Source organism: Symphodus melops (genome assembly GCF_947650265.1).
Source record: "Symphodus melops genome assembly, chromosome: 22".
Classification (NCBI taxonomy): Eukaryota; Metazoa; Chordata; class Actinopteri; order Labriformes; family Labridae; genus Symphodus; species Symphodus melops.
This window is the reverse complement of record NC_136712.1, coordinates 11204531-11216172: the sequence shown is the minus strand read 5'-3', so window position 1 is coordinate 11216172 and position 11642 is coordinate 11204531.

The window sequence follows — 11642 nt, the reverse complement described above, 5'->3', positions numbered from 1 at the left end:
TACTACATGACAAAACCACGGACAGATCGGGAGGATAAAGTGCATGATCACATTAATTTGTTTTTCACATTTTGTCAGTACACCGTTTAAAACACGTTCATCCATCCAACTTTAATTTACTTAAACATGCACATGTGCACAACCTGAAAATAGCATTATCCTAGTCCAGATGAGCTAACATTTTCCTGTTGATACATGAGAGAAGATAGAGAGCATTATTCACATGATGTTTTTGCTTTTAGCTCTTGTTTGGTCAAAACAATCTCCATAGCAAAACATGACTCGCTCTTTAGCATCTTAACAGTTTGGTGCAGGGGATCAGAGTGGAATGGGTTGTGTAGCTGAAAATCATGACTGGTTTGCAGAATAATAAGGTAACCCACAAGGTTATGGTGCAGATGTTTAACAATGACAGCTTAAATATGCCAAAACTCTGTGATGACATTCACAGAATGGTTTTCTATTGCTTTATCACTATTGGCTACCCAATTACCAATGCACAAATCCAGTAGTCTTGTTTTTACATAAAAATATGAAATAGTGCAGCTTTGTTACTATTTTACCTCACACTGCATATCACTTGTCTCTCATCGAAGAAACCCTTTCAGCACTGTAGCCAGGCTGACAAAGCATCTTAGCTTCAATGACCCATGTATTCCTTTGGGCCTCAGCAGCAACGATTTCATTACATGAGCTTTTTTTTTTCCAATAAATTCGAAATGTTAGAAATAAAATTAGTAACCTACTACCTTTACCAGCTGCATCTATAACTGATAGCAGAAACAGTTGCAAATTCTGATTGTAACTTGACTTGACTGTTTTTCTCCATTTAACCTTTCAGAACTAAACTCAACTATTTCTGTGTCGAAACTGTCAACCTGTCTTTTAGATGCAATTCCAACCAAGCTGTTTAAGGAAGTATTTTCCTTAGTTGGCAGGTCTATACTAGACATGATCAATATATCTTTAATGGCGTTATGGGCAACAGTCATTTAAAGTAATCATAATTAAACCACTTCTTAAAAAGCCTACTCTGGATGCAGGAACTCTAGCTAACTATAGACCTACAGTATATCTAACCTTCCTTTTATCTCAAAGATGCTGGAGAAGGTTGTAGCTAATTAGTTTGAGGAGTTTCAGTCAGGATTTATAGTCCACCATAGCACTGAGACGGCACTATAACGTTGCGAATGATCTTCTATTAGCCTCAGACAGGGGACTTCTATCTGTGCTTGCTCCGTTAGAACTTAGTGCTGCTTTGTCAGTCACACACATTTTCATTCAAACTTATTTATCTCCAAAAAGTTTCATCAGATCATTAGATCCTAATCAATCCTTTTCAGTAATCCTGAAACATAATCGTCCACAGAAAAAAGTTTGGACTTTTGCACATTCATTCCACTTGTGTCACTTCATCGTTTTTATTAAAATTATTGCTAAAACTGATTGAGCTGTCTCTGAGTCGTGTGTCTGGGTCCAAACATTCAGTGAATCGTAACACAGGCAACACCTCAACAAGGACTTTGAGATGGAAAATGACTAATTCAAGGTCTCATCTTTGTTTGTCGTTAAATAAAAATAAAAAAGTAATTAATTGCAATACTGGTCTCTTTGTTTAGTTTTTTTAAATTATTATTATTATTATTATTATTATTATTATAGCATTTAACACAATATTGGGTATGTTGGATTACTGTAATTCTCTTTTATTAGGGCATTCTGGTAAATCTCTAAAGACTCATTAAATATATATATATATATATATATATATATATATATATATATATAATATATATGTATAACCCGGAAATGGGACAACATTAATCCTGTATTGCCTTCTTTGCACACTATGTACTTTCAAGAATAGACTTTTTCTTTTTGATAAATCTTACAGTATACGGTTGGTGCAGGTATAGATGAGCTCATAGTTATGCTGCTGTAGGATTAGACTACCAGGGGAACTGGCACCTTGAACTTTTATCTCTGTCTCTTTTGGCAGCAGGCAGTAGCTCAGTCTGAAGGGACTTGGATTGGGAACTGGAGGGTCTCCCGTTCAAGTCCCAGTGCGGACGAAAAATCTGAAAATTGGCAGCAGGAGAGATGCCAGATCACTCCCTCACTCTGACATCTCTCCATTAGTACATGTCCATAGGATCTTGTTTGTACTGTCTATATCAGCCTATGTGTGCTGCATGATTCACAGAGTGTAAAAAACCTAATTTTCCTTCGGGGATCAATAAAGTAAATCTTCTTCGTCTTCTCTATCTGCATTCATATCATATTAATGCCCGTCACTATCTTTAAATCCCACTAACCACTCCTTTTTTCTGGGAGCTCCTGAACTCTCTTAGATTCCTTGTGAATATTGGCTAGGATGGTCTGCCCAAAAAACCCCCCATCTCTACGCCCCATCCTATCCTATCCTTCTTCTTGCAGATTTCTGACTGTTAAAGGGAGTTTTTCTTGCAGGCTACAATGGGTAATTGTGCCAAGGCCAGGTTAATTGTGTGCACGGTACAGGTTAACTGGGACTTGTGTGAGTGCGGCCTCACTGTGACAATACTTTCATAAATTGTTTTCTAATAACCTACACAGCTCCTGAATGGTCTCTTTCAATGAAAGATCCTCAGCACAAACTGTAAAATGGGAGAAAGTTAGAACGATGGTAACTTAACTCCATAGTTACCTAGCAACCATTCATATAGCACAGCCAAAGAAAAAACCTTAGCACAGCCAGATTGCTTGGCTGGAACTTCCTGTTTTTAATGAAGGCCAAGTTACATTTGAGAAAAAAAAAAACAGAAAGGTGGTAGTGTGTCTGTACCATCCTGCAGGACAAGAATCTCTTAACAGGGACCCCAGAATAGCCTTGGATTTAGATTCAAACAACAAATAAAACACCAGTTTACACAGAGGGGCTGGGGATAGAACGACCCAGATGTGTTTGATGTTTTGTGCAACCCAAACTACTGTATCCACATAGATGCCTGGGTAGATAAACACATGTTGTCAGAAACAATAGCAGACTTTTATCTATACTTATTCACACCAGCCATCTATATCTACCTGAGCCTCTAAATATCAGATTGAGGAAAAATCGATTTTAAAGTTGTTGTTTTTTTCTATTCCAAGATCATTCTGCTGACTTCAAATGTATGACAAATATTTGGTGGAAATAATCAATAATCACTCAGTATGTTAACATTTTACCTTACCTTATAGATGCTGATTTTTTATATAGTTTTGACTGCTGTAGTTCACACAAGCCCATATAAATCATTTGAAAAGTATGATAAATGAGATGAGAGCGAGAGAGAGAGAGAGAGAGAGAGAGAGAGAGAGAGAGAGAGAGCAGGCCAAAGTTGTTATTCATGATTCTGCACCTCCAGCTTTGAACACATGTACTCAAGTATTAAAGAAATATGACCAATGTTATCCTTCAATTCTGCAGCCATCCAGAATTGAAGGACTATCACACTGTCTGGAAATAGAGACATCTGCTTCATAATCCACAATAAGGGATTCTGTATCACAGTCCAGGTGGCCTCTTGTCTTTTCATGAAAGCTTGTCAAGGTTTGTTCTTTCTTTCATAGAAATCAGTTGCAAACAAAAGACTCATAATTGACAAAGCTTTCCCAGCAAACTGAACAATGCAGGAAAACTGCTGTGCATTGTTGTGTTACTATAATTAAATAGTCCCTCAGAGCCCTAAAATAGAAACACAATAAAAGGAGATTTAAAAGTGACAAGTGAAACACACTTTCTTATCGTTAGAGCTACAACAGAATCACAAAATGAAACAACAAAAAGTCAGATACGGACCCAAACAAACATGCATCCACACACACACACACACACACATTTCTGAGCTGCAGACAATTTAGCAAAAGCCGCTGATTGAGGCTGATTGAGTGCGAGCGAGTGCACAGGCGGGAGGCCAACACTTATGTGGGAAATTACAGAGTGACACGCTGCCTGTCAGCTTTTTTTGGGACAAGATGTCTTTTAACAAACACGCACACACGCAGGCACACAAACACACACACGGTCTGCTTCTGTGACAGGAGAGACAAGACAGGAGGGAGAACTGATATAAGCTTGAATTGTGGTGCATTTCAAAGTGAACAATTCCTAATTTTCATCAGACGCTAATAATTGGGCTTTCTCATTTTTATCTCAGACAGAAGGGACACCATGTCAGTGGATTGGATTAAAAGTGCAAAATGAGAAGTTGATTTGACAGTAATGGACTATAAATAATACTTCCCACATTATGCTTTAGATTTTTGAAATAATGTGATGTGCATCTAATCTCACAAAGAAAAGACGTCTACTGGTGCAAACACCGGTATTTTTTATGTACCAATACTTGATATCCCAATAATGTTTCCTGAAAGGCAGGGCATGAAATTAACTTGGAGAAAAAATAAATAGATTATTTGGAAAATCGATGACTCTTTGCACATACTGTATCTCCATACTTGGCCAAATGTTGAAGCTACTTAGTGATTGCAGCAGGATGGTTGATGTGTAGTTTACAGTGATGTGTGGCATGACTCGTGTTTGTTGGTATAATGGTAATTGGACTTGAGCTTATATAATGTTTTTCTAGTCTTCTGACTACTCAAAGCGCTTTTACACAGCATGCCACACCTACCCATTCGCAATCTGTGAACCACACACACAACACACATTTCATACACATTCATACGTCCCTGACGCAGCAAAGGTAGCAATCGACCTCAACCTTCCAGTTTAGAGACGACAACTCTACCAACTGAGCTACAGCCACCCATGTCAGCCTGTGCCCCTGTAAAACTGCAAAGTGCATATACCCAAAGCACTTAACTAAAAATGAATACGACACTTAAAGAGGGTCAGGAAATGTTGGGAGGCGAGCATTGTGGATGACATGCAGTAAAAGTGGGAGGTTGGATTCGGACCCCCAGTCGCTGTGAAGAGTATAAAATTTGTATGTGGGGTGTGTGATATAACCGCTAAGCTATAATGCTCTGATACCATGACTATTTATGATAAAACCATTACTAACCATGTGGTGGACGGCCCTCTGAGATATACTCACCAAACTGACAATCTATCCGCATTTAGAGCTTGTCATATGTTCATTTCAAAACCTGCCAAAAAGGTCGATTTGAGTCAGTTTCTTCAAGTTATGCTAGGGCTTTTATGGTTTTTATTTGAGATGATTTTTAAAGAAAATGTAAATAAAAATCCCTAATTTACACTTTCTATCTGCCCCCTAGGTTCTATATTTTTTTCACCACATATTAGCGGACTTGTTACAAACAGGGAGATAGTCTAAACTAATGAAATGAACTAATCTTTTTTTAATTTAAGTTTGATTTAAACAAGATCAATCAAAGAATAATCCCCAGCTTCCATGTTGAGGCCTACATGGTGTTACACAGTTATCAATATCATGTTACATCAAATAATAACATCATTAATTAAAGTACTGCATGATGGCCAAAAGGGATTACAGTCATACCTTTCAACTGCAAGAAGAATTGAATTCTATAACTGTTATAAATGATATATTAGATTGATTTAAACTGGAACATAAACAAAGAGTTTTGTTCTCAAAGGGTTTGTTAGAAAATTGGTTGCATTGTGCTTTTCTCTATTTCTCTTCTCTCTGTCACTACTAAACATTGCTGTTTTTAGAGACAAATCCCCAAACGTCTCCATTTCTCTTCTGGCCTTGTTTTTTCTTCACTTTCCCCCCATGCTTTTCCAAACCCTCACTTTCTATCTTAACACGAGACAGAGAAGAGAAACAGAGAAATGAAAGAGACCACCTCCTCACAACAGTGGGAGTGAGCGGTGTCCTCTGGGGGAAACCAGTAAGATGGAGGTTGCAGGAGATTTCTTGCATTTTAGCAGTGTTATAACATGATATCTTACTCTTTTTCAGGCGGTCCTTATCACAAACACAAACCAAGGACGACATTCTCTATCGTCATCGCTGTTTAAAACATTAGATGAAACAGAGAAAGAGAGGACATGGATGTGCTGGGAGAACAGTGATACATGGCTGATGAATATTTTAAGGCTCCTCTGTTATGTGAAGAGGAAGAAATATGAAGACACGGCAGGATCTTACAGAAATCAGGACATGAAGAAACACACTGAGACTTAGTCACAGGTGGAAAGGGAGTTTTACTTTCATTGGTGTTGACTTTAACATTCAGCAGAATTATCACAATATATGATGATTATTGACCGTACAATTACTGTTTCTATACTTCTTGATGGGTATGACTTATTGAGTGCAGCATAAGTTCAAGAAAGAAGAATGGTTATTTTCTCTCACACATTTATTCAATGTATTCATTCAACTTAACCACTCCCTCTCTGCCACTTCTGAAATGGTGATCAGCTGATTTGGGTTTGTTTACTCTTTGAGTACTAATCCAGTCTGATTCTGCCACAACCTCTCTAAGCCAATCATCCTACAGCAGTGAAATTTTAATATCTGTTGTCTCTCTTTTACGGTCCGTTGTCATTTCATTTCAATTGCTGCAACCCTCCTCCGTCCTCGTCACCTCCATTCCAATTCAGCAGAGTTCAGATACAGCCTCAGAAACCCACTTCTGTTCACATCCTGCATTCTTCTATCACCACAGTGCCTAGACTCCATGGGGGGATTTAATATCCTGCCATCAGCCTCATTCCCAGATGAAGTCGTCAAGTCTAATTCCCAAAGACTTTGCACATTTATTTCCTAAATTGTTAAACAAATAATTGTTGATTCTTAATTAAATCTCTCGTGATTGAAATAACATATTTGGTCCAAAAAACAACACTGGAACTTGAAAGCAAACATTTCTCAAACCCCAAATAAAGCCCTTAAAATGTTAACATAAAGAGCTTGAGAAAAACAAGCTTACTGATTAGAAATACTTCATGTTAAATTTAAACACTTATTTAACAGACAATATCATTACAGTCAATGATGCTGACAATGACTAATCCCAATGAGAGCCGAAGAGCACAAGTTGCAAAACATGTTTTGAGTCCACAAAAGGAACATCCAGAAACTCTTTTCTCAAAATGAGGGACTGGTTCATAAGAAATGCAACAACTACACCAAAGAGTGCACTGCACAGCCACACTGCATAATAAAATAACTCCTTTGGAAAGTTAAAATAAAACTGCACACGGCTCAAAAGTGGTTCATATTACAAAAATGTCACATGAACAATCAAAGACATGCACACAGCCACAGTGGATGACAATAACTTCATGAGAGCAGGATATAAGCACTGTAAAAATCTATGTTGAAATAAATATATATCGGTTTTACTGCCGCCACAGTCCTTGTTTTGCAAACAAATTAAAGCAAACAACCACAGTGACTAAATAAAAACCTTTTAAGAACATGAAAAAAGTACAACACTTACAGCCACAGAGCATATTACAGGAACTTGCAATGAAAATGAAGGGAGGACTGCACAAACCAAAGTTCATTACTGTAACCTAAAAAGAGGACTGCACACAGCCATAGGGCATGCTAGAGTATCTGAACCAGAATATGACAATGACAAAAGTGTTGCATAAAACTACAGTGTTTTAAATTAATGTAACATTATCGGAGCATTTAAAAAACAGTCACACATGGTAAGATAATGAAAAGAGCACTGCTTGCAGCAACAGTGGATGTTTAGATCACTTTAAAAGACTCACAGCCATAGTGAAGACAGCAATTCTTAAATTAATCAGGCACTGCACAGGCATCAGTGTAATAAAGTCAACATTTTACCTTTCTGTAGCTCAATTGTGAAGGAGTCCCCTTTTCTCTTCAACGTTGGACTTGAACTTATATAGCACATTTCTATTTATTTTGTTAAAACCCTGGCTCAGGGGAAGTAACATAAAGTAGTCATATACAAACTGTGAAAAAGAAAGTAGTCTTTATTTCAAACATGTCATTAACTCAGAAGAAGGAAAAAAGTGGCTGAGGCCATGCTTCTGATCCTGGCTGCAAGATTGAGAGATCGAAGTGGAGTTTGATTTGAAGGTTGATGTAGTCAGCTCCAAGCTGCAGCAGAGCAATGGTTGATGTAGGTATGGCGGTCAAGTAGTGCCTCAAAAGAAGTAAAACAAAGTCAAAACAATTTATTTAGTTCTTAATTAACCTTTATTTAACCACATTGGTCCCATTGAGATTAAAAACTTTTTTTTTAAGGGAGCCCTGGCCAAATTGTTGTAGAGTCTTCTGACAACTCAAAGCGCTTTTACACTGCATGTCACACCTGCCTATTGATAACCTTTAACACACTTATGCAGTGGTTGCTATATGGATCAGACAGCCTGCCCTCCACAAAAAACGACTCCACTGGCTGTTTGTGCAAGCGTCAAATTAGGACCCATATTTACGTTTTAGAGTCAAGCGACCTCTAGCAGACGTATAAACAATTTCGATCCGGTGAATGTGTGAATTACGTTTGACCCTTAACCTTAACACCGCCCTCAAAATAATACTTAATTACCACTTACCTTGGTAAGCGCATCAAGCAGTGTGACGGTGCAGGGTGACGATTTACTGGCATTGCTCCATTCGCCGGTAGGCCGGTAGGGGCGCTAATTTAGGAAACGCTCCTATGGGTCATATTGCGTGACAGACGACCTCTACGGTCATATAGGTTGGAGGACTTGTTGGGATCAGAAGTAACTTATCCATTCACACACTGCAACTGAAGCAGCAGGAGTAATGCAGGGCTAAGTGTCTTGCCCAAAGACACCTTGTTTATGTTCCTCAGCTGGGGATCTATCCCTCGAACTTCCGACGACTCTACCAACTGAGCCACAGCCGCCCACATTGACAGGGTCTAGGTAAATAATTACGTATTTCTCCATTGTCATCAGCATAGAAGTCTCCAATTGTCCAGTTGTGATATTCTGTTGTGTGATCGGGAAACACCATCTGATGAAATATTGACCATGCAGCATCCATTAAGGGGATTTATTAAATGGAAAATAGTTTTAGTATCAATAAGAGCCAGGATCATTTTGGCACAATATGTCTCTCCCAAGTTCCACAACTTTATGGAATGTATATAGACTGGCACTGAAATAAGTCGTAAAACCCGAAAGTGAGTTAGCATTTTAGCGCCATGGGTCCCTAACGCTAAAAGTCAATAGGGAATCTGAATGGGTTTGTGGTTAGACACATGAAATAAGGTCTGTGGTTAACACAAGCTTAAGAGATGTTGATGTTGTTTTGTTCGATGAGATAAATTATGTAAGCTAAGACTTCTCCACTTCTGAATTGTAAAGTTTTTACTTGAACTTAAAATGGCGGTAGCTAACAAGTGGCTAAATGAGACTACAATTGTTGTCGAGGACATTAAATGTCATCATGCCAGGAACTCTCTCACTAATCCTCCTTACAGCCTCTAGACATGTTTTCCAGTGCTCTTACAAATATTAGAATAACAAAGAACTTATTAAGCTACGCTCTCGCGAGCTTATCAAAACCGCTGATTAGATCAATGAAGCATAACAGTCATGACGTCAAAATCAACTGACCGCGGTGTAGTTCGCTTGTAGAATAATGTTATCTTTTTACTTCTCTCAGCTGCATTAACGCTTCAAACTTCACAAAACATCTACGCATCAGAATCATGTGTTTGCCACAGAGCATATTTTCTGCCACGATCCAAAATCTAATGCAAAAATCCCAAAGGTGAATTCTCATAGGAATCCATAGCGAAGCCTACAAAAATACATCATTACTATTCCAGTCTATAGTAACACCCATTATTGTATCCATGGCAACAATACCTGGTGAATTATTTGCTCTAAATATTATTAAGTCAAGTGAAACAATAAAAGATTAAATAGCAGGCAAAGACTTGGTGTAAAGAGTAAAAAACTTCACTTTGGTATATGTATGATTAACACAAAATAAACCAACACAGCAGTAATAGTACATTTAGGATTTTAATATACAGTTTTTTTAAGATAAAGTTCTTTGATAAACAAAGGGACAGTTTTTTTGGCTATATAAAAAGCTATTTAGAAACCTGTGACTAGACTTAAGAGACAATAGTGGTTGTGTGCTTACATTTTCAGGTATCAAATACAGACACAATTTGCTCAGAGTGAAGAAGATACTCACAAAACCCAGAAGAAACGTCTCACTGACTGATTTACACAAATCACTTCATCAATAGTTTGAACCACGTTACTAAACACTGAGCCATTTAGAATGAGCTATGTTCCCAGAAATATGCAGAAAAAGAGAACCAGATGCACAAGGTCATTTTACACTTAAGTTTCATCAAATAACAGGCGGTAAATCCCAGGAACAAAATAAAAAATAAAAAAATCAGTTTACAAATTGATTTAAGGTTAAAAATCTAGATGCTGAAAGGTAAACTCCCGGGACAGGTAAACACATTTGTCCCCAAAAACCTGATAGCAGTGGTACTCAAAGGAGTTGTCAAACAGGCTACAGGGGATTGTGTCTTGCAAAGTTCCTGTCCACTTCTTCTATTAACTTAAAAAAGATTGCAGGCAGAACCAACCATTGGCTACATCCACCTGGATCTCTTGGAACTCATAAACTGGATTTCATTTCAGCCAAGGGGTTTTTGCTGCCTCTGGACATTGCAGGAAAAACAACCATTATCCACATTTTCAAAATAAGAAATGTGCGTATATTTTCAACGTTATGTGCCTCAGCTTCTTTTAATGGTTTTGTGATTTATGTTGCTGTAATATTCTTCTATTCTGTTTTGATGGAAATTAAGGTAAACTGACCTCCATGACAAAAGAGACACCCAGAGATAGTGTGCTACTACCACAAGAGCACAAGAAACAGACAAAGAAAAGGTGTTTGGCAGTGCAGAATCATATGCAAAAGATTCATCGCAATATACAGTTTACCAATGAACATCATACCTGGGTCATCACAGAGTTTAAACCATTAATCTAAAGAAAGTGTGTCGAACAAACATTACCCAGCTTTCTAAAGTAATTATGGTCATTTTCAGAAGATCTCAATTCACCTCTAAGTTAAAACTATTTGTCCCAAATGTTGCGTTGTTTGGAATTCAGAGTAACTCCAATTACTTTCATTGTAGTAAACGGTAGTAGTGGTTTGAACTTTGTTTTGGCCCAGATCTGATGGGTATAAGATTAAGAAAACAGATTTACAGTACAATACACTTGTACATTTTATACACTGTGAAAAACATTTCAAAGGTTCTCCTTAAAAACTCAAGTAATTCAACTGCATAGGGTATTATTGGTGAAGTAACAAGACTTTACACAACAAGGCCCAACACGCTTTATTGGGCCGATGTTGCTATGCCTGGTAAACGATCTGTTCTTGTACAGAACAAATGCAATTTACAGCAATAACAGTGGTATATTTACCTCTTAAAATTTCTTAACTGTGACAAATAACCACCAATAACCCCCCAACCACCGCCTGAAGCCCTGCCCCCACCATCGGACCCTGTCGTCACCACAACCACCGCTGTCCTCATTCATGTACGGCCTGCTCCAACCTCCACCTTAGCGGCAAGGAAGTGTGGACTACCGTGTGTCCTGTCAACTTCTTCTTTTACAAGATAAAACACTGTCCCCAGCTCTTGCTAGCTTGCCTTAC